Raw genomic sequence first — 24734 nt, 5'->3', positions numbered from 1 at the left:
TCTACAGCTCATTATTTCTAGGATAATGAAAAAAATATTCTCTCTCACTTCCAAAAAGATCAATCACCCAGAGAGAGTGGACATGTAAAATTATATTAAATATATTTTTAGCATGGACTAAGTGCATAATTTATTTGAGACAGAAGAAAATACAGAGTTATGCATTGTAGCACTTAAAATGAGATAAGTACAAAATTATTATTGCTTTAAAGTGCCAGAAGTATATGTTGGTCTAGTGAACAGTGTTTATTAAACAACAAATTTCTGTCCTGTGATGCTTTTAAATGTTATTCTATTATTTTCCATATACTTTAGGAAGCATTATAGAACAGAAAAAAAAATCAGTGTGTGAGAGATGGTAATATTAGTAATTTTTCAGTTGAAAATTTACTTTTTTTTCCCCAAACAAATTCTTAATCTTTTCAAGTACTGTGCTGCATCATATTTACTTCATGATTATAACTAGCATCAGGAATCTTACATAACTCAAAGTTCTCTTCATAATTTTTACTGTTTCTTTTAAAATTTGTTTTTAATATCAGTCTCCTTTTTTTCTACACTCTATTACATCATGTATAACCATATGGCTTGGGAAATGTAAAACATCAGTTTATTGGCTATGGGCCAATTCCAGTGATTTTTTTTAGTTGGTTCTTGCTCAGGCAACCTCTCATTGACTTCCAGTGGGACATTGCCAGAGTAAAGACCACAGAACTATATCTACAAGTGAAATCCTGGCTCCCTGACTTCAATCAGGCAAGGATTTCATTGTAAATGTTCCTACATAAAAACAGTCTTGATTTTTTTTGCAACACTAATGCATACTACAATCATATTTTATCTGTTTATTACTGCTATACTGTCTCCCTAGATGAGTTTATAGCATCATGTTGCCAAATAATTATGAAAATTTGCTTGTCATTATACCATGCTCTTTAACCAATGTGTTGGTTCATAATTTAACATTATTCCAAATTCAAGTAAAGGCTCTTAATCTGTGATTCCATGTTTTTGCTGCATATTAATGATTTTAATAAGTGTTTATTTTAGGATTCAATTACTACTATCTAGGTTTTTAGTTAAATGTAGCATATTTGCCTCAAAGTTTGGTTTTTTTTGGCAACAAAATCCTCAATACTTTATCTACTAAATCAGGTATGTGATAAGGAGATGTCTCTGCTACATGTAATTTTATGCACAGAAAGGAGAGAGGTATTCCAGCATATTAAATGTAATCTGCTTGCTGTACTTCATCTACTGCACATACTAGGAAATAATTACTTTAGTATTTTTGTTGGATAAGCAAAATAGAGAAAACAATACACAGATAGAGGGCATGGGAGAAATCAGTTTAGCAATGGTAACAGGGTAGTATTTTCAGAGGACGTCCTGTGTATTATCAAATCGAAATATAAATCAGAAGAAACTCACTTTATTTCCTCTTGATTTAATTCAGATGCCGACACTTGGGGTTTTTTTTGTGGGGGTGGGGGCATACCCTCAGCGCAAATGAACATGAAAGAAATCTTTCTGAAGATGTGTTTATGGCCATATACTAAACACATTTCCAGTCTATGTTCAGATAAGAAAAAGATTGGACTAATTTGCTTTCCCCAGCCAAATGTTATTTTTACAGCAGTAAACTCAAACACCTCTTATTTTTACCTAACTTGTCTTTAAAATTATATCTATTACCTCAATGGACAAATCCACGTGTGTAAACTTGAATCATCTCTGTTAGGTGACTCACTAGTTTGCAATGCTCAGTGCTGGAAGTGGTAAACCAGACCATTCATTTTCTCTGCATGGATGATACCCCTGAAGAGTTACATCAGAGTCAACCAGCTTCTTTGACTGTCAATGATTCAGCTGCTGCTCTGAAAAATATCTTCATATTCTATGCTGCCAGCCCCACTGTATAATCTGAGAACAATGCAAAAATATTTAGAGAATTCTCTACATTTGAAAGAGGAAAACCCAACTTTCTCCCATAAGAAATGAAAATGCTGATGTAAAAACACTGTGGTTTCCTGTATCCTGAACGTAGGAGAAAATCTAAGCTAGATCCTGTCATAAAGCCACAGATGTAGAAGAGGAACCCAGCACTCCTCTATCTGCTGGTTTATTATCAGAAGCATGTGATAAACTCAGATTCAAGTTGGGAAATCTCATTGTAAATATTTAAGTGTTAATGTATTGTAAGTGTTAATGAAAGATGCCAGATTGACAGTCTTGCAGACAGAAATCAACACTTTATCCATATACCATATATGTATTGTACAGCATGGACAATAGGCAAAGCTTCCTCACAACTAGAAATCTTTCAAGGATGACATACCATCATGTTGCATTGGCAACTTGAGGAGGGCAAAATACAGGGTGGTTTTCACATTAATCAAGATTATGGATCTGAGGAACCAAAGAATACAAATCAATGACCGTGAGGAGTCAATATGTAATAAAAACAGGGTCAAATCTAATATGTAATTCTTTGCACATCAAACTTCTCCTAACATATAGAATGTGGTCACAATAATGTGGCCTTATGAAAAACAGAAAATAGAACACATTCATCAAGCAAACTGTGATGGACAATTGTATTAGTTGATTGTTGCTACATGATAACATATTCAAGCAACTCCTTAATATTAATCTTAAATTCATTTCTCATAATTCAAAGTTAATTTGTTACAAAGACTTATTGTAACAATTTAGCCAGCTTAGTTGAGTCCAAGAAATGGCACATCCCCAAAAATCTAACCTAATCTTCACACCTTCTGTGCTAGCAAAGCAAATTGCTGAATTCTGGGCCAGATCAATGATGACCCCAGTAGGCATAAGAAGAATGTTTATTGCACACACACATTTCAGTAACGAGAATTTCAAATAAATATTTACAAATGAATAGCTACTGAAATATTGTGAATCATTTGGGGTTTTTTCCCCCTTGGAACAAGACCTTCTGTATCAAACATCTCTATATCTGGTGGCAGAGACCCATCTCTTGGCCATATAGCTGAAAACTACAAAGTAAATTTGGTCAGTCATAAGATAGTATACAGCTCACCACTAGACAAAGGAAATCATTCCACATCTGACAGAAATAACTCCACTCTTCAGGCTCAAAGTTGAAGTAAAGAGTAAGAGCCAAGAGCCTCTCACTAGAACACTAAAATAATCATCAAGAGACAGATGTGAGGCAGAAGCCTCAGCCCTTCCGAATATTTAATTTCAGTTTTGCTTTCAACACCCATTTACCATACTTTGCCCAAGTTTGTTTCTCCTAGTCAACAGTGAAACATTTCTCTCAGTTAATTTCAGTGACAGACTGGCACATGAGATACAGACTGAGGAAGTATTCTTGTCTCAGTAATAGAATGAGACCAAGCAAGTGGAGCAGAGAGGTGAGGATAGATCTCTTAGTGATCAATTGCTACTTTTTGAAATAAATTTAGCTTCCCCTTATTATTGATTGATCTTCTAATCGTTTCAATTCTAATTATGGAAGTCTTTCAGATTTATTAGTTTTTGTGCAAAATTGAGTCAAAATAAGCTCTGTTTTTGACTTCCATCTGAAAGGATTTACAACTAGGACTGAATGACACTCTAGGAATTTACATGCTCTGTTGGTCTTGAAGTTTCATTCTAAGGACAAATGGCTTCTTAACTATTGCAAAAGCCTCCCTAGAATCTTGAGTCAACCATTTAAATAAGTGAGAGAGTTTTTAAGATGTGAATTTCCAGTATCAAGCCACCTCTCAAACCAGGAGGTACCTTCTCTCCCACCCCCATTCTGTTTTGGATGAGACCAAAATTCCTACAAGAAATGAGGTTCTAATGAGATCTTAGAACAAAAAAGCAGAAATGTCACACACAAACTGAGCCTTGTGAGACTTCTACTGTTTTGGACAAAATCTTATAAGAACATTACACAAGATTCAGTATCATTAATCAAACCTGAACTCTAGCCCATATTGAACCTCAAACCTCACTTCGTCCAACTCTAAACCCCCACCACACTGAAAATTAACAAATTTAATCTAGAATGGACCAAACTGCGACATACTGTATACCCACACGCACAAAAAGCCAACATGATTTCATTGTTAACACAAATGCCCTGCACCTTTAGGCAGGGGTGGGGTGTTTGGCTGGCTGGCCGAATGAAGTGAACAGTGCTTTATGGAGGAGATGAAAACTGCTGAAAAGGTCAGCATGGTCGCTGACTCATCCCCTAGGAATGCAGGGTTTAAAATAGGCAGCTCTGCACCTGAAGCCTCCCTTTTACACAGATCAGGCTGAAGCAGGACCCACCCTTTCTCCTCTTTAGGTGGTAAAATACCAGATTTGGTCAAGACCTGCTGTGGGCATTACGCTAGTCACCTCTTTTTTAGGGGAGCTGGGAAGAAATTTTTCCCTTACCACCATATTGGCTTGGGTACAGTTGGGGTTTTTTTTTGCCTTCCCCACAGCAGGTTCAGGAAGGGCTCTGTTCATCCGTGGCTTGAAGGGTGGTAGGCTGTATGTCGCAACTCATTATTTAAGTGTAAGGCAGAGGTCCAGTGCAGGTGCTCCATAGGAAAAGTGTACAGTGACCAGACAAATGGCTTGAAAAAGGATTTAAAAAGACATGTTTGCTAAAGGAACGAATGGGGGTGGTTGGTGAGTTCTATGATTGGTACGGTAAGGAGCCAACCCCCCATTTTTATAGCCCGCCTTAACCTTCCTACGAGGGGTGGTGGATGGTGAGGTTCCAGCAATGGATTTGCTGGAGGACCTGGATGGAAAAAAAGAGGGGGAGCTGGTAAAAAGCCCTCACGTAATTACAGAACAAACACCGTGTGACCTGCACTGTACACTTTTATCTGCTGGGTAGTCCCAGATATCTAATAATAAAGTTGAGGCCTGATTAAATCCATGTCAAATGTCTCCTGTCCTTCTTTTGGTATAGACGGACAATAGACTAAAACTATATAAACTGGATGTGGTATGCAATGCCAAGAATGGAAACTCAGGTTTAATTGGGTTCCAGCAAAAGACACACAAGGCTGAACCATCTTGTAATATCTCCTGCTGATCTGTAGACATATCCTAGATTTAGTATAGAAAAGGCATAGATTATAATCCAAAGTATAAAAATAGAATGACTGTATCTAAGGAAACAACAACAACCAGAAAACACCATAATTGCCAAGTCATTTTATCCTTAATCTAGATGAGATTTTGAACTACTGTTCTCACTGGCAAATGCTTATTCACATAAATCATATTGAGCCAAACTGCTCACTATTTGAGTATGAGGTTAAGAGTTTGGCACTCCATCATATCCTGTCTCACCTCAAAACATACTTGAAAGTGGAGGAGATTTCACTAGGGAGAGTTTACAATCTCTCTTAGGGTGTGTTTACACTATGGGATTATTCCGATTGTACAGAAATCAATTTTCTGAAACAGATTGTATAAAGTCGAGTGCATGGGCCACACTAAGCATATTAATTGGCGGAGTACGTCCATGTACCGAGGCTAGCATCGACTTCCGGAGTGTTCCACTATGGGTAGCTATCCCATAGCTATCCCATAGTTCCTGCAGTCTCCCATGCCCATTGGAATTCTGGATTGAGATCTCAATGCCTAATGGGGCCAAAAATTTGTCACGGGTGGTTATGGGTAAATATCATCAGTCAATCCTCCCGCCGTGAAAGCAATGGCAGACAATCAATTCACACCCTTTTCCCTGGATTGCCTGGGCAACCATGGAGCCCATTCAGCCTTTTTTCACTTTCACCGTATGTCTACTGGATGCTGCTGACAGACACGGTACTGCAGTGCTACACAGCAGCATCCCCTTGCCTTTGCAAGTTAGCAAAGACAGTTACCAGCCATACTGTACCGTCTGCTGCTTTGCAAGTTGACAAAGACTGTTACCCGTCATACTGTACCGTCCGCTGCTGTCAAGGGTATTCCTGGCCGGCCTTGGTGAGGTCAGTCAGGGGCGCCTGGACAAAAATGGGAATGATTCCCCAGGTCATTCTCTTCTTTAAGTTTTGTCTAATGGAGAGTCAGTCCTTCCTAGAATATCAGGCAAGCCTATTAAAGAACCAAAGAGGCAAACAGCCGCTCCGGGTCAGAGTCCCAGACATCCCGCAGAAATGATGAGCTGCATGCCATTCTAGGGGGTGCCCCTGCAACAACCTCATCCATTGCTTCCCTCCTCCCCCACCCCTGGGCTACCGTGGCAGTTATCCCCCATTTGTGTGATGAAGTAATAAAGAATGCTGACTTTATTGCCTCTGCAAGCAGAGATCAAAGGGGGGAGGGGAGGGCAGTTGGCTCCCAGTGAAGTAGAGTTAACCACCATTCAGCGCTTGCTCAGCCTATAGCTGAAAATGGCAATCTGTGATAAGCACTAGGATAGAAGCACAAGCAGGACTGAATCTCCATTTGTGTGTGGGCCTTTGGTTGACACTGGTAAAATACAAAATGTCCCAGGATATGTATGTTGGGGGACAGTTCTAAATGGCAGCATAATTTTTTTATTTGCAGCAAAATGTAGAGGTCTAAGTATCTGATTGTGAGCCCTAGTAGCAAGGAGTAGACGGGGCTAGGTGAGACCACGCAGTGCTGCTGACTGGGAGAGCAGCCTGAGGCAGAAGCTTCCAGTGGCATGATATTCCAGGCAGGACTGAATCTCCATTAGACAAAACTTTTTGCCCAGGCGCCTCCGGCCGACCTTACCGAGGCCGGCCAGGAACACCCACGGGACGATGACGATGGATACCAGTCCTACTGTGCCATCTGCTGTCGCAAGCCAAGGCAAGGGGATGCTGCTGTATAGTGCTGCAGCACCACGTCTGCCAGCAGCATCCAGTAGACATATGGTGACATTGAAAAAGGGCGAAAAATGATTTTTTTCTCTTTGTTTTCACGGGGGGTAGGGCGGCGCTGACTACATATACCCTGAACCACCCGCAACAATGTTTTTGACCCTTCAGGCTTTGGGAGCTCAGCCCAGAATTCAAATGGTTTTCAGAGAGTGCGGGAACTGTGGGATAGCTACAGTTGTCAGTTGCCCCTCCCTCTGTGAACATCCATTTGATTCTTTGGCTTTCTGGTACGCTTGTCTCAGCTCCTTAAATTTCACGCAGCACTGTGTTGAGTCCCTGTTGTGGTCTCTGTCCATCATGGCCTTGGAGGTATTTTCAAATGGTTTGGCATTTTGTCTATTGGAACGGAGTTCCGATCGAACAGATTCATCTCCCCTTACAGAGATCAGATTCAGTATCTCCCGTACGGTCCATGTTGGAGCTCTTTTTGGATTTGGGACTGCATTGCCACCCGTGCTGATCAGAGCTCCACGCTGGGCAAACAGGAAATAAAATTCAAACGTTTGCGGGGCTTTTACTGTCTACCTGGCCAGTGCATCCGAGTTCAGATTGCTATCCAGAGCGATCACAATGGTGCACTGTGGCATAACTCCCGGAGGCCAACACTGTCGAATTGCGGCCACACTAACCCTAATTCGAAATGGCAATGTGGATTTCAGCGCTACTCCCCTTTCGGGGAAGAGTACAGAAATCAATTTTAAGAGCCCTTTATATCGAAGTAAAGAGTTTTGTTGTGTGGATGGGTGCAGGGTTAATTTGATTTAACGCTGCTAAATTCGAGATAAACTCGTAGTGTAGACCAGGCCTTAATGAACAAATTCCAGAACCAGTCTACCTATAAAAAATTAAAAATTTAACTTCAAATGTTTCTAAAAATTTACACATTGTTGTTTCTCCTTTAAATCAATGGATAAAGTACTTCCTTCCACAATGAAGTGGAAAGTGGAAGGGTCTTTGAATTAAATTTTATTATTGCTAGTGTGGATGAAAAAAAAATCTTTATTTTTACATGGTTGTATGACTCTGGAACTTTGGGTAAACAACCTAGAGTCTTCCTGTAAGATCTGGAGCCTTTTATATGATAAAGTTAGAGCTGGTCAAAAATGAAAACACAATTTTGCAAACTGATTTCAAAATTTTGATATTTTCATTTTGATGTGTTCAAAATTGATCCACTTTTTAAAAAATGGTATTGATGTTAAAAATACCTATTGAATACATTACAGGTTATCAAGTTATCAAAATGGCAATCCATTTCTTTTCCCAAGAACTTTGCTAGTAAATTAAAAAAAACATTTTGATGACATTTTTGATAATCTCTGATAACCTTTTTGACAAAAAAAAAATAAGGCACAACATTTCTGGCAAAAAAATTTCATATTGTCAGTATTAACAAAAATTATTTTTGACAAATACTTTTTTTTAATAAATACTCTTTCCTTTGAAAAGTTTTGACTAGCTCTAATGAAGGTACAGGAAAAATGAAAGGTATTTGTTCTAAAGAGCAAGTAACTCCTATTCTCCAGTTTGCCTGAACAACCTATCCTTTAAAAATGTCCTATGTAAACTGAAGCTGATTTATGCAGATTTAAAACTACAGCCCAGCCATGATCTCTGATGAAAGTTCACTCCCTTCTTCTATGTATCCTCCAATCTTCCCCTTAGAAAGAAAACAAAATTTAAAAAATTGATCTTTTTAATCTATGGATACTGAAATTGCTATAGGAATCAGCATTATTTTAAACAGTAATGATGGTTTTAAATAGTTTATATATTTTTTAACTTTAAAATAGTAGATGTTAGCACATTTGATTGTATGATACGTATTTTTATTTTGTTATTAAATTTACACATAGTATAAAGATTGGTGAGGATTCATTTCAATATCTAAATATTGGGAAGGTTTATCTTTAAAGGATATATTTCAAAGGCAGCATTTCAGAGTCTCTTAGCATATTCCTCTCAACAGCTATGGATAAAATTCATAGTTCCCAATGGGTATGTGCCTGCTTTAATGAAAAACTCAGATGTATACCCTACCCAAACGGGAAATCCATGAGTGCACACTGCAGTTAAAGTTTTGCAAACATTGAAGGTTTAATTGAGATCCAGGGCTCAAAGCAAGATAAACTCTAGTTTGAGTTTGCCTCAGACTTGAACTCTAATGGTCACTCTTGTAATTTATTACACCAGAGAAAGTATTTCATATATATAGCAATATCTGGGACCTCTGTCATATAGACCCCAATTTTCTCTCTAGAGCACTCCTGTAGCTGTGAGTGGACCTAAAGCCAGTAGATCTGGCCATTTGACTATTTATCTTGCCTAAGAAAATCCCAAGTGGAGAAGGACCACTCTAGTGATTACTACTAAATACTGCCCTTTCCCCGCCCCCCGGCAGCCAGTGAATAGGGGCACAGCCAATAGAAAACCGATATGGCTGGGGTGCCCCTGCATCCAACTTTTCTCTGGGATCCATTGGCAGCTGGTGCAAGAGACAAGCCTCCATGCTGCTCTAACTTGTTCTGGGACAACTGGTACCTAGCAGCCCCACGACCATAAAGGTCCCTTAAAGAGACTTGAGCTGCATGCTCTTCAGATGGCCTGAGAAATCTGTGAATTTAGGGCGTGAATCTCCACTGTTTTATATATGGCATGGTCCTTAACACCTGTACAAAGTGTGTGTAAAATACTACTAAATTAGAATGGTAGTAGCACTTACACTCACTTTGTTCTCATTTTGCACGAGTGTAAATGACCACACAAGGAGCAAGGCTGTGGAGAATAAAAATCCTAGAGCTATCTTGACCATGTACATGCAGTAATAATTGAATCTTTCTGTACTTAATACTGAACTCCTTAGCAAGTGACGAGTTTTTAATGACTTCTCAGTGTAGTTTCAGTTGCAGCTGAAGAATATATATAAGGACAAATTACTATGCATCCTCTCAACCTAGCCATATTTGTCAACGTTTACAATCTGTTAAAGTTATTGTGGTTCAACATCTCGCATTACTGCACTGAGCTCACCTTTTCTAGGAAAATACATGGAATTAAATGACACTTCTCCATTTTGTGGGGACATGTGGTCTAGTGGCCCTGGACTGGGTCTCAGGAGACCTAACATCTATTCCAGTTTTTGCAACTTACTTATTCAGTGATCTTGGGCAAGTCATTTTATCTCTGTTTCTTCATCTGCAAAATGGGGTTTAAAGAACTTTGAGATTATTGATGAAAAGCCCTATAAAAGCTGATAATAAAAGTAGTATTGTTATATGTGGTAAATACCTTTTACTAAAATGACATATGTTGAATCAGGAGCTGGAAAAAGCTTAATGAGGCATAATTTACTATCCAGACAGAGGAGTATACAGTTTCAATTGGTATCTCAGTGCAATAAGTATTTTTCCAGATTGCTATATAGAAATTACAGTACTTTGGTAGTCAGTTTGATTCCTAATATAGTCTTTGTTGGAAGGAATGGGATCTCCTTGTTTGCCACTTAAAACCAGCTGTGTTTGAATTGTTGAAAGTAACATTTTCAGATTTGTAGGGTCTTTGAGTACTCAGTAAATTGTACTGTGTGATTTATTTTTAACTTTGGAGTTCTGTAATATCCCAGACATCTGTAAGTATGTACTCTCCATGTTTCAAGAGGTATCACATAGTAATATACTATGGGACACTTTCCTCATCACTGCACAATTAATTTAGGCAAGTAAAGAACATTACTTTCCTAGCATGCAACATTGCTTTCCTGCATAATTGACTATCTATGACTATATTTGGGAGCTGAACTTCAGCTGTCTGTATTAACCATTGACTTTATTGTTCATTTTGACTTCTGGATATGAGCTGATGGAAGTGTCGTACGAACTGACTAGGGTACAGTAAGTTAGAAAAAAATTAAATGTTAACTGTGAAACTGAGTTTCATACAGCAAGAGCACAAAAGAGGTTAACAATTATAGCTGCTGTATTGTCAGACTACAAGTTTCATAATGCATTACATCATTTGTATGCATGGAAAAAGTTTTGTGTAACAACTGGTGTTGAAAAGCTGGAAATGGATATTCACTGATGTGGCTGACAACCGCATGCATAATACACAGAGGCAGTAAAAATACTGATGCAATCAATAAGCCTTATTGACATGCTATGCATTTAGCTTGTGAAACAAAGGACAAGGCAAAGATGAATTTATAATGAGATTTGTTCACATAACTCCCATGTACTGCTTACTAAATTAACCTAATATTCATAGGATTTATCAACAGAACACCATGTATTCTAAACGTTAACTGTCTAGCTGCTCAGCTAGTGTATGTTTGCCTAGCCTCATTAAAATCAATGGAGCTATGCCAATGTACCCCATGTGAAGAGCTTTTTATCTTGAGAAATAATATTTTACATTATTGTCATTAAATTATAGTAGACAATAACATGGAGTTAGCAAGTATTTGCTAATATCATTTTCAGTATGTTATATTTAGTTTACAGATCAGCATTATAATACAGATATTTGACATAGTATCTCAGCTTCTCACTTTTTCTTGTGAATATTTCTGTAAATTATGATTTTCTGTCTGTGTAAGCACAGCTTGCATTTCAACTGGCTATAATGGTAACTGTAATTCAATGCTAGTACCAACTGGTGCAGTCCACCTGTGGTAGCAATAGCAGCAGCTGTAGTATACACTGTGTTCATGCAGGCTAAATAGGGCTAGCCAAAAGACAGGCAAAATGATTGAGTTCTGTCTACACAACAGCTTCCGGGTTGCTATCACTGGCAGTGAAATATGGCTCCCATTTTTACCAGTCTAGGTAAGGTTATTAGATTGGATTTAATTTGCTGTAACTAGCTTTTGCTTTGGGAATGGGAAGCGGGAAAACATCTGGGTTTTCACTTGACCATCTAAGCTTATTTTAACATTTGTAAGCATAAGCAATTTTTAACTGAATTTAGTAGCTCTGCTATGATTTTCAGAGAATATGGGGATGGTTAAGTGAGCATAATCCTACATTGGGAATTTGACACTTAAGGCTGAAACAACAGGCTAGCATGACAATATGATTCAAACATTTGGTTTAACAAAAAACATGCTATATGATTTTTTAAAGCAGAATATCATCCAAAGGAATATCATCCAGAGTCAGAGTGTTAATAAATCAATGTGTAACCATAAGTGTAAATAAGGATTGTGCCCACTTTCAGAACCCTTGTAACCAAAAGAATATCTGCTTCAAAGGCAGCGACAATCACCAAATATCCTACCCTCATCAGTTTAATCCAAACTCAGTAAATTTCGGTAAACAGACTAGTTAAGTTTTTGGATGACAAAAAAATCCCCTACATGAGCTTTTAAATATTGTTTCATAAAAGAAATTTTAATAAATATGCCTCACTTCCATTTCTTCCACATCTAGCTTGCTTTTAAATGTGTTAAAAGACACAGGAAGGTGCTGTAGACTTTGAAAAGAAGCTGATCAAACTTTGTCTTTTTATTCTTCATAACATTGGAACTGCATGCATGACACATTTCTAATTGTAAGGCAGTGTTCTCAATAACTACAACTAATGGGAATTGAGTTTGCACCAATAATCTAACAATTTTAGAACAGTGCATTGATTCTAATTTTTAAATTTGACATTTAAATATTTAAGTGGCTGTGTACAGTACTGTCTGTGTGTAAACCTCTGATTACTAGGAATTTGTTAGAGGGAAATTATGTAATTTATTATCTAGGATTGATATCCTAGGAACAAATTTTCAAATGTTACACTGGCCAAATTTATATATGCATCTGTAGTGCTTGTAAAAAGCCTACAGCTGCTCATGGAAAATAGGATCATTGAGCCCTAAATTGCCTCCTTGAGTTCGCAGTTATAAATGATGAATGGGCAAATGTAGGACTTTATGTGCATATCAGTTGTGTGGAAAAATCAGCACTACCTTTGATCCCTAACTATTGTGTTACAATAATCTTTAAAACTGGTATAATACTTAAGATTGTGTGTGTTTCCTTCACATGGTTGACAAACTCAGAGGTAATATCTGACATATTAGGGTAAATGTTTCTCTGTTTTACATGGGCATCCAACAGAATAAGCCACTACACAGGCTTATTAGCTGATCCACAGGGTGATAAGATGGCAAAAGACGGTGATACTAGCTTAAGAGAAGAGGCCAGCAGGATAGCCAAAGGAGGCATCCCTACTGCAGTTTCTGCCCCAAAGACCTGGTGAAAACAAAAGCTGCACCCTCTGAAGGAGGGTGAGCATGAAAACTGAACCCCACACAGCAAACATGATGCTGATAGTATTGACTTGTAACTTGGCTAGCAGAAGTGACTCCAACCCCTGCTTGCTTCCTCTCCTCACATTTGCTTGCACTATTCACAGAACCACCCAGCAATTGACACACAACACACTAGATATATAGAGAAAACTCACTACAGGCCAATTTTGAGCGGGGGAATCTCTATGGTTTATTGGTGGGGCTTACATTGATGTAGAGGCAGCAGCTGTGTGTTCTTTGGCAAATAATGTTTGTTACTATGTATCATCCATTGGCTAGGTTTTCTAGCAGAGTGGTTTGCTTCTAAGGGCGACCTTATGGGCAAAGGCACAATTCAGTCTGTTCAGAAAGTCAAATGCAAAACTCTCCACAACATTTAAGCTTCACATACAAGGGCTGCCATCAGTGCTAGAGAGCAGCATTTCAGAAATGCAGCTTCAGTTAACAGGGCTGCAGGTGGGGTCTTCATAGTGGCCTAATAGCTTGAAGAATAGGATAATGAGGAAGGACCATGCATCTGTGATTGCTTGGACTTCATAGCTGAAATGAATTTAATCCCTTTGGATACTTCCGATACTTAGTTCGCTGACCACTGAAACAACCTTTGGCAACAGATTGAGTAGATCTCTGATAAAGTAAATGAGTCCTGTTCATACAAGTATTTTATGATTAGCTACAAAAAAAAAAGACACCCACAAAGGCCACCAAGCTTGGTGCAACTTCATAGATCTGCTCCCAAACTAGCTGGTTACAAAAAGATTTCATCCACTGAGACAGAGTATTACAAGACACTCTCTTGGCATGCCCCTTTGCAGCAAGACCCAGCATGACAATGCTCTTGTCAGTTTCCCCACAACAATCTTCAGCCAAACTACTTTAAAATATTCAACTCCTTCTGGGGTCAAAAAGGACAAAATCCTCAAAATGAAGGAGCCTGCAAGCTCCCTCCTCCAGCTCAGCTTTAGTCCTCTTCTTTATAAAGCAGACTCCCCATAGGCTGTCTCACTGGCAGCACCTGTACTGTAATCAACCCAACCATCCAGATCAGGTTGGTTCTCTTACCAAGGCCTTCCAGCAGGTCTTGGCTTAGCCAGTTCCTAGCTCAAGCCTGGTTTCTTACCTCATACTGGAGGTAGCCTATCTTCTCTCCTCCCTAGTCAGGAGACTCTGCTCCACTCAGGCTCAGTCTCTAAATTTTCAAGTAACCTTTTTCAGGCAGTTCACTGCTACTCAGGCTCTACAGAGTCCTTTGCCCACTCTTCCTTCAGACACTTGCCAGCCACAACTTGCTCCTCTGGAGGCTAACTTCCCCCTAAATTGTTAATCCTTAGGACTTTTTCTCCTCTTTATCTGCCACCTCTGCACTAGCTACAGAACACACATACCAGCTCTTTCCTCTAGCAGCATATCCCTAGAATTTCCTACTGCCTTCCTCTTCCTCCTTTTAAGTCCCACACCCTGCACAGGTGTAGCAGGATACAGCTAACTGAACAGTTCAACAGGGCTGACCGGCCCAAGGCTTTCTGGCCCTTAAAGGGGCAAGCCATCCTTTTAAATGAAGCCTTTTTTTTTTTAAATAGCAGTCCTAATAGAAATTAAGGATCCTGAAAAGAGTAATGCTGGCCAAAATTTCCTCCCTCACTTACCTTCCCCCACCCCCAAAAATAACACACACAAAAACAGGTTGTAATGTCTAATATATCCAAGCTATTGCCAAGTATGCCACATAATGGCTACTGCATTCACAGCATTAGTGTATTCCTAAAATTGCACTAAGCCATTTAAATAATCTAGAAGACACCTTGAGAATTGAAAGCAAAAAGCTGTGAATAAAATGTGACTCTGTTCTCAATGATTTGTAATGGATGGTTGGCTCTCTGCATTATTTTTCCTAGTAAATAATAACTTTCCAACTTTTATTCCACAAAGTATCTCCATCTGTCTTCACATAATTTGGCTTGGAGACATTTTGTTTACTTTAGTAAATTGTGATTAGTCAGAATAGGTTTGTATTTTATTTGATACATCTTGCTGACATTTACTAACTAATAATAATATTTTCATACTCAATATTAAATTTCTTGGGAAAGCCACAAATACAATGACAAAAATTCTGTGTATAAACCTGCCTACTCTGTTTTAGGCAATGAGCCAGTCATTCCTCTCTTTTCCATAAATGGCATTAGATCCAAAGAGAGAACAGAAAAACAAGCTAGAAGAGTTTCTTAACCAGTATGTCAGAAAGCCATAAAAAGACTCACAAAATCTGAAATTGTTAGTGGGTTTGTTCTTATTCCTGTCACACAATATACTCACACTTTTCTCATCTTCATATGTCAAAATATGAAGTACTATATCTAGACATTTGAGAAAGGGAAAAAATTTAATTTTTTTCTAAAGACCTATGTCAAAATATATGATTACAAGAATACAGTTCCAAAGTGGTCAATTCATCCATCTAGTAAATATATCAACATAGCAATTACATTCTGGAATTAAAGTTTGGACACCTGAATGTCCAAATTAATACACTGATGCACAAACTACTTGATTACACATATTTGACTCAAGCTGACATACCTTCTTTTTTTGGCTGTTTCTCTACGTGACTTGTGAAATATATTGGTTGTAGCCATCAGTTTAGAGAGAGTATAATGGCAAATGCAAAAAGATTTGATAATTACAACATCTTTCTAGGAATTAAAGAAACTATGAAAATTAACAATTTTTGCACTCAATGATTGTTTTGTCTTTAATTTGAATAAATCTATTATCTTGTTCTGTTATATTTTGGAGGTATAGTATGAACTACTTAATATGACAGTTTCTAAACTTACACTTCCATCCAGATTCTAAAGGAACAGGGGAAAAACAGGAAATGTACATAATAGCTAGGTTGCTGATTTAAACATAAAAGGTAACATTGGCACTACATTCACCAATCCTAGAATTATCTAGGTGTTTTATGATGGGATGGGGGGAAGGCTTGATGTAGTAATCACCTGTGAACAGAGTGGAACTGATCCAGCGAAAGTACTTAAGTATGAGTCGACCCATTGGCTAGAAAATTAAAGTAGAAAGTAACCTTGTGAACTGGAAGGAAGGCATACCTTCTCCTGACACGTTGGAGAAATTGTTCAAAAACACTTTATCTCTGGGACAATATGACCCCCTAATGTTGGCAAAATTTTAATAAACATGAATAGAATATTTCAGGATTAGATCTCCAAGCATTTTACAAACATGAATAAGTATCATTCCCAGCTCTCATTTCCCCTCCCCCTTTTTAATTTTTTTAAATTTTTTAGAATTTTGAGGTATGGAGGTATTAAGGGGTGCATTTTCATGAGCACCTTTATGCTCCTAAGGACTTAGGAGCATAAATCCATATTCAAAAGTGATTTACTTTCTAAGCCTAACTGCCAGTCAATGAGACTTATACCTTGCTCCTAAATCACTTAGGATATTTTTTAAAGTGCTTAAGTGAGTAGCGCAAGGTTACACAGTCTGCAATATGAGATAAGCAACAGAACTCAAGTCTCTGGCCAGTGATCATATTGTCTCCATAAATTACACAAAACAGATTTTCCTAGGGGCTAGATTAAACTGCATGCCTGATATTTCAACAACAAAAACAGTTTTTTATTCATGAATGTATATTATTGGCTCACTTTTGCTAACTATATCCCCTTTCAGTTTAGGGGTAACCCTGTCCACATATCAGAGGAATTAACAATTACCCTTTTTGCACAAATTACACAGGAAAAGCATAATTTTCCCGAATAACTACATGAACTTTGAGCCTTGAAGGAGTGTCCTCCCCAATACAAAAGATATAGGACAACATACAATATTGTTACCTTCACATAATTGGACATTGTAATCACTGAAGAGTTTGAGGTCATGAATTGTAAAAAGATGCATTAGTGATCTTATTCTGAAGATCAATACAACATTCATATGGTTATCCAAATATTTAATATTTTAAGTCTGTTATTTTCACAGTGCAGTTACAGGCCCATATTCTCAGTTGAGCCCAGCTTCTCCTCAGCTGGGCAAAATGGGGATGCAAGCTTCAGCTCCTGATCATGCAGCTGATTCTATGCTGGCTCTAGACCCAGCATAGATTTATTTATCCTGCCGTGCTTTCATCCAAGATATGTATGGAGAGGGGAGACAAAGCTACCAAAGATGATGATGATTAGTGGTAATAATTTAAAATATGGTCTTAAATCCTTTAAGGATAGCCTGCAGGGCTCTACCTGCCTACGGTGCCTGATTCAACTCTCAAAAGAAGGCTTGATCCTCTGCCCTCAATGCTAATACCAACTCCAATCAGTACAAATGGAAACAGAGTCTGGACCAGATGTGCAAATAAGTAATGTTAATTTTGTGAAATGACATCAAACAGAATCTGAAAAGAACGAAAGAAAGCAAATAGTACAGTCATGTCAGCATTCCAGAGGACACTATGCGAACCAAATCCAAGAAATAAACAATTAATATAAATAGCTTTTTATTTTAAATGACTCCAATGCTGTGGGTTTTTTCCTTGAGTTGAGGGTGACATGATACATCACAGCACTACAATACTTAAAGTTGTTACTTGTTAAAGTACTTCTTTTTAAGTACAAATCTCCATATCAGCTAAGATGCTGATATATTATTTAATTTCTGTAGTTATTGTGATTACTGACTCCCTCGTATCTTTAGCTCTTATCAAATATGAGTCATCAATAGTTTATGGGAATATATAATTTACTATATTCACAGTTAGCCCAATAAATATAACCTCTCTTGTGTTAACATATACCTATTTATATTGACTGTATCTATTTGATCTTCTGCACCAAGTATTTTTAAGACACCCATCACATTCTTATCTGAGTGCAATGTTGAGGAATACTCTGTTTAGGATAGAGTATTTGATATGTACCATATACAATATGCAGTCAGGTTTACTTTGACCTGTTTCTCAGCAGAAAATATTTTTATCTCATGACTATTCTTGATGTTAAACAAAATAAATCTGAATTGTACACCCACAGAGAGAGTCCATAACTGTATTTATTTCTCCGAGGTATGCAGAAGAAGAAGTAGATTCCATATATAAAAATGTTTAACTCTTAACATTCATCATATTTGGACAACTATAAAGAATTATTAGCTATACAAAAATGTAATTATTCCAGAAGTACAGCATCCTCTCTTATTTCAGTATAATATTCAAAATTTTAATACTAAATCCTCATACTAAAAATGGCCTCCTGATACAACTATAATGAGCCTGAGTATCTGTAATACTCTAAGTGGTTTTATTTTTTAAAGTAATGATATATTACACAGCTGTGGAGAAGTAAAATTACAGACTAGTGGAAAAGTTCTTTAATCCTGAGAACTCACCTTCATCAAGGAAAAGATGGGTGAAATCCTGGCCTCACTGAAGTGAAAGGGAGTTTGCCATTTATTTCAGTGGGACTAGGATTTCACCCAAGGCATGTGCGTGAAAACTCTAGGGTGCTGCAAGTCCATTCCTCCCCAGTTTAAATGTCATTCCCTAACATGATTAAATGTACATTGGATCTAAGGAAAAGGGAGTTTCCCTTGCCAATCTCCTTTTGATTCTCTTTCAAATGAGAATTATTTCTCTGCAACTTATCCATGTCTCCAACAACAATGTTGCTATCACTGTTATACTCTCTGTAAAAAGCAACAGAATCCCATGGCACCTTATAGACTAACAGACGTATTGGAGCATAAGCTTTTGTGGGTGCATTTTGTCAGATGCATGTCTACTCTCTGTATAATCTTTAATGAAAAAGTTTTTACCCTCTAACATTTTAAAACTAGAGCAAGCTTCATACATTTGCATCACTAATATGGCTATTATTATTATTATTATTATTATTATTATTGCTACAGACATTTGTATAGTGCTCGTAGTAGCATTTGGGTGCACTGAGACACAATAGTTCCCCTGTATAATGGCTGTAAACTTTTTTTGTTGCGTATAGATTAATCTTTTCTCAGGATTCTTGTCACATGAGTGAGTGACTTGTTTTGTATGACCAGTTTACTTTTGGTCTTGTGAAAGAAAACTATGGGCCAGATCTTCAGGCTTTAATGGAACTCTCTAACTTACATCAGCTGATTATGCTTAAAACATAGGTCCAGATAAACATACAGTGCATCACAGACCTGCTCTAGGGATGTGAGGGCCCTCTGTGAAAAACAGAAATGGGACTCAGGGTCTGGTGTGGAGGGGCTGAGCATCCAGTGTGCAGTGAGTGAGCAGGGGCAGGACAAGAGAGGAATACGGATTGGGTTGGAGGGTTTACAATATGTATATTCTCTAGGCCTTATTACCACTCCATTCACTCTAAAAAAGGGCATATTAATACCTCTACAGAGTATCTCCAGTATTAGCTTATGCTCTTGGGAAAATAATTTCTTATCCCATTACCTTCTCACTTCCCAGATCTGAGCACTTGGAAGAGGATTTTCTCTTTATGGGCCAAATCCTAATCCCACTTAAATTGAAGTGATTTCAGTAGGCCCAGGATTTGGTCCTTAAGGTCCAACACACTAAAATATAACCAATATACAGTAGAACCTCAGAGTTACAAACACCAGAGTTATGAACTGACCAGGCAACCACACACCTCATTTGGAATCAGATGTATTCAATCAGGTAACAGCAGAGACTAAATAAATAAATAAAATAAAATAAAATAAAATAAAAAATGCGGTACAGTACTGTCTTAAATGTAAACTACTAAAACAATAAAGGGAAAGCAGCATATTTCTTCTGTATGGTAATTTTTCAAAGCTGTCTTAAGTCAATGTTCAGTTGTAAACACACATTTCAGAGTTACAAACAACCTCCATACCTGAGGTGTTTGTAACTCTAAGGTTGTACTGTATGTGTACCTTTTGTAGGCTTAATTCCAAAAATCTTTGATTGAAACTCTTGAATGTTACTGTAATACCAATAATAATAACAATAATAAAACATTTACTTTGGATGCAAATGGAGTTTGTGTGTACAAGTCTGAATTTCTGAATATAAAAAATACAGCCATGCAAAATTACACACGTTAGGTTACATATAAAATATGGCCCCCTAAATTTTGACATTATAAAATATAATTTCAGCAGGCAGAAATCCAACTATATTTATGTGAAAGTGTTTCTGCAATGAAACATTTGCAACTCAAGTGAATACCAGAATATATCCAAAACCATTGTGGGATTAAGGCTGTACAACCCCTTGCCTCCATTCCCTACCATACCACATACTTGTTTGCTTATGCATTACATATGTGGAGATCATTAAAACCTATGACATCAATAGATGCTAAAGGCTTGATAAGAATTGTGCCAGTTGTGATACAGAGGAAATGAGAGGAGAGGGGCATCCCAGTGCTCCCCAATCTGAAGTGTACAATACTTAGTACACTATTCAGTGTTAGCTGTTATCAGAGGAGGGTTTTTACCTTTTAAAGAATATAAACAGAATGCAGTCTTCTATCTCAATGGCTAATATGACAGACTTGATGCCTTTGTAACTATATCAATGCACTATACTGTAAACTACCAAAAAGGTGGCTTATTTATTGTCAGGGATGGGCACATGGGATTCCACCTACCTGATGACATGGCTGCCGGTGTGACCATGGATTAAGTTTAAATCGCTTCACAGATTAGTGACTGATCCTTTATAGTACACAGTTATAGTATTCAGATATATTACATTTGAGCTATGAGGTCCAAGATAACTGTTAGAGCTAATAGTTGATAGGACTAACACAGGTATTTTCCACATCTTTATTGCTGCAGCCTCAAGGCTATGGAATACCCTCCTTAGTCTGTACTATGTGTAGTACTAGGGCCCTCCTTAGTCTGTGGAGAGATGGAAATAGTCTCTTTTAAAATAAATTTCAAACCACTTTATTTAAGAGGGCTGTGTTACGGCATATTGATTTTATTAATGGATTTGATTTATTTTAATTGTCTTAATGGTAAGTTTTCTTGGAAAATGTGTGATACACCTTTGAACTGTGCTCCTAATTCCCCTAGGATCAGATTTTAAAGGTATTTAGGTGCCTAAAGATGCAAATAAACACTCATTGGGAGCTAAGTACCTAGTGGGATTTTCAAAATCTGCATTTTTAGGTTTCTAAATACCTTTACAAATCTGGTCCTAATGGACTTTTGAAAATTCCACTCAATATCAATTAAGGCTGACATTTTCAAAGAGATGTAAAGGTGCTGTTATTTTGCTTCAAGTTGAGAAAATGGCAAATTCAGGTCAGATCTTGTGAACTACATCTAATCACATAGTCTTTTTTGAGTGATGGTCTTTTCCAAGCATTCTCTCTCAAAGAACGCAAAAAATGTGTTTGTGAGTGACTGAACATGTAGGTTAGAGCAAATGAGCTAATGTTAACCTTGATGTAAGCAGGTGGAGATTTATTCATTACAATGGAGGTAGGCATACTTACACCAAGGTTGAATTTGGCCCAGTGAATTTGTGAGTAAAGAAATGTCTCAGTGTGAAAGACCGTGGTTGTATGCAAATGAAGGAATCTATATGCATGCAGTGGGTACGATAGGGATTGGGGTAAAGGTTCTGAGATTGAGTCTGGTTACATAACAAACAATCTGCATTCTAACTGAAGTTAATTCATATTTACTATACTTCTCTATCTGGAAATTGGTCTGGAAATATTGTGGGATTTTCTTGCAAGATTTCTAGCTTGTCCTGGTTTCTCATGATGGTTCTCATGGTATTTCTGTATTTCCAATTCTAGCCAAAACAAGGAAAGCATTTTAATAGAGAGATTTACATTTTTTAAAAAATATGATGCTTTAGGATTTAGTTTAGAATTTTAGGAGAACGTTTAGGCTGGTTATGATTTTATGCAAACTGGTTCACTAATCCTCGAGGTATAGGCCAAAAGTTGAACAAACTGCTATTGCTATAGCATTCCTCTGGCAACACAGCACTAGACTAGTGCACTGGTCGGCAACAGCACTGAAACTTTACTCTCACTCCTAGATATTGCTGCTGAACAACCAAGGGAACTGAAAAGGGGAAGTGGTAGGCAAACAGAGGACACAAGATATTACTATTTTGTTTTAAACTCAACCTCTAAAGCCATATTCTGCAGTCCTTACTCACACAAAAACTCCCATCCATTGATTTTATAGATTTTCCTTCAGTGTTCATCATCATCTTGATTACAGTGAATAAGTACCTTCCCAGGGATAAAACAGCTGCTCATATGAAAGGGCTCTTTCACCTAATGGAGAAAATTACAAAACCATGGTCTGGAAGTTAAAACCAGACAAATTCAAATTAGGAATAAGAGATACATTTTTAACAGTGAAAGTGACACACCGGAGCAAATTACCATGGGGAGTGGTGGATTTTCCATCTCTTGATATCTCCAGAACAAGACAGGTTGCCTTTTTGGAAGCTAGGCTTTAGTGAAACATAAGTTGTTGGGTTCAGTACAAAGATAACTGAGTAAACATCTCTGGCCTGTGTTATACACGAGGTGAGTCTAGATGATATAATTCTAGCCTTAAAATCTGTGAATAGTATCTGAGCACGTCACATACAATGCGATATTCTTTACAACACCGCTGTGAGCAAAGGAATATCAGAAGCTAGTATCTTATCTGAAGAGCTCAAAGTGTTGAATAGATACTACTTCTCAGTCCCATTTCATCTGCCCCCTCACCAGTAGACACAAGAAAGAATGCAACCTCCATTGTGAGGACTAGTAGATGGGCTAAAGAAACATTTATATTAAATATGTTTCTAAGGGAAATATATTTGCAAAATATACTCTGCTCCAACACCACTGCTTGAAGGACAGGGTAAATGTGCAGAGTACTGGCAAGGAAGCTGCAGAGACAGAGTGCAGCTCTGGCAATCTGCTTCACACTTGGTAGTCAGGCGGGCAGATGCATCTGTTTGTGATGGCACCATGCGATGGCAGCCTCACTCTGTTCCAGCTCTATGGCAGTGAAATCAAAGGTAGCAAGAAACTCTGAGGCACCAGGAGAAGCCAGGAAAGCTCCAGACAGCTGGGAACATGTGTCGTCAGATCTGCCGAAGTTGATGCTTATGTGCTCAGAAATTAATTCATGTGTAATTTAATAAAAAATGTTATGCTACTTTTCAATGGGAGCATTCTACAAAGAGCAGCTGCTCCCTAACTTCTCCCTCCTTCTGGCTTGCCATACATTATTTTAGCTAGGAGTAGTTGTTGCAATATGAGTGGACGAGCATGTGTCAGAGCTGCCTTTCCCCCGTCTCCCCCTTACACATTCTGGGCCAGATCCCCAGCTGGGGTGAATCATAATAGTGTCATTGAAATAAATACACCTTTGCTGATTTATAGCAGGTAAGTGCATCGTGATCTTCACTCTTTGCTAATGAAACAGTCAGGAAGTTTGTGGGTTTTTGAGGGAGTTAGATTAAAAAGAAAGAAAGAAGGAGAAACGTGACTGAGTACTCAAGCAAACGAACACTTTATAGTTGAACTTAACGTAACTTTAAAGGTCCTGATTTCACATAGGTAATTTGATGAACATAAAACATAAGCATAACTTTTCAATAGCTTTACAATTATTCCATGACTTCTGACATTTTTACTATGACTAAATGCTGTTGTTTTCTCAAAATTCACCATAAGAGATTTTCAAAATTGACTTCACTATCAGGGTAAGTCAACCTATGTTACACTACTCCAGCTACGTGAATAACATAGCTGGAGTCAATGTAGCTTAGGTTGACTTACCCTGGTGTCTTCACTGCACTGCGTCGACAGGAGATGCTCTTCAGTCGACTAACTTTACTCTTCTTGGGGAGCTGGAGTACCGGAGTCGACTGGAGGGCGCTCTGCCCACTGATTGCAGCAGAGTTGCTCTTCCCAGTAGTGAAGACAAGCCCAAGTTGTGATCACATCAGTAAAATGTGCAGCCTATAATTCTGGTGCCCTTCTCTCTCCCTGTAAGATACGAGTAATTCTGGTTTCAAATGGAGTTAGTAGCATCCTATTAACTCCCTTTGTGAGGGTATGTCTACATTACCCACCCAATCGGCGGGTAGTGATCGGTTTATTGGGGATCGATATATCATATCTCATCTAGACACGATATATTGATCCCCGAACGCGCTCCCGTCGACTCCGGAACTCCACCACAGCGAGCGGCGGTAGCGGAGTCGACAGGAGGAGCCGCGGCCATCAATCCCACGCCGTGAGGACGGGAGGTAAGTCGAAATAAGATACTTCGACTTCAGCTACGCTATTCACATAGCTGAAGTTGCGCATCTTACATCGACCCCGCCCCCTAGTATAGACCAGGCCTGAGAGAGAAGGGGAGGAACTGGAACCAAGGTGTTCATGGTGAGATTTAAGTAATCTCTTAAAGGGTCTGAGACCTATCCCAAAAAGTGGTCATCTACTAAACATAGCTAGAAGTAAAAGATTGCCTGTTCAGCCCAGGTAAAAATAGCCCCAGAAAATTCAGTCCTG

At 38.1% G+C, this 24734-nt stretch overlaps 2 protein-coding genes across 6 annotated transcripts in view; one reads left to right on the top strand and one right to left on the bottom strand.

Annotated features, from left to right (window-relative positions):
* FAM227B (family with sequence similarity 227 member B) overlaps positions 1 to 24734 on the bottom strand; it is a 213552-nt gene that overhangs the window by 112583 nt on the left and 76235 nt on the right. The gene's annotated exons all lie outside the window — the stretch shown is intronic.
* The window catches only part of FGF7 (fibroblast growth factor 7), a 99857-nt gene that overhangs the window by 40165 nt on the left and 34958 nt on the right, over positions 1 to 24734 (top strand). The window lies entirely within an intron of this gene.

Source organism: Gopherus evgoodei, chromosome 10, assembly GCF_007399415.2.
Source record: "Gopherus evgoodei ecotype Sinaloan lineage chromosome 10, rGopEvg1_v1.p, whole genome shotgun sequence".
Taxonomy (NCBI): domain Eukaryota; kingdom Metazoa; phylum Chordata; order Testudines; family Testudinidae; genus Gopherus; species Gopherus evgoodei.
Note: the sequence above shows the minus strand (reverse complement) of the source record. Positions and strands in the feature narration are given on the sequence as shown.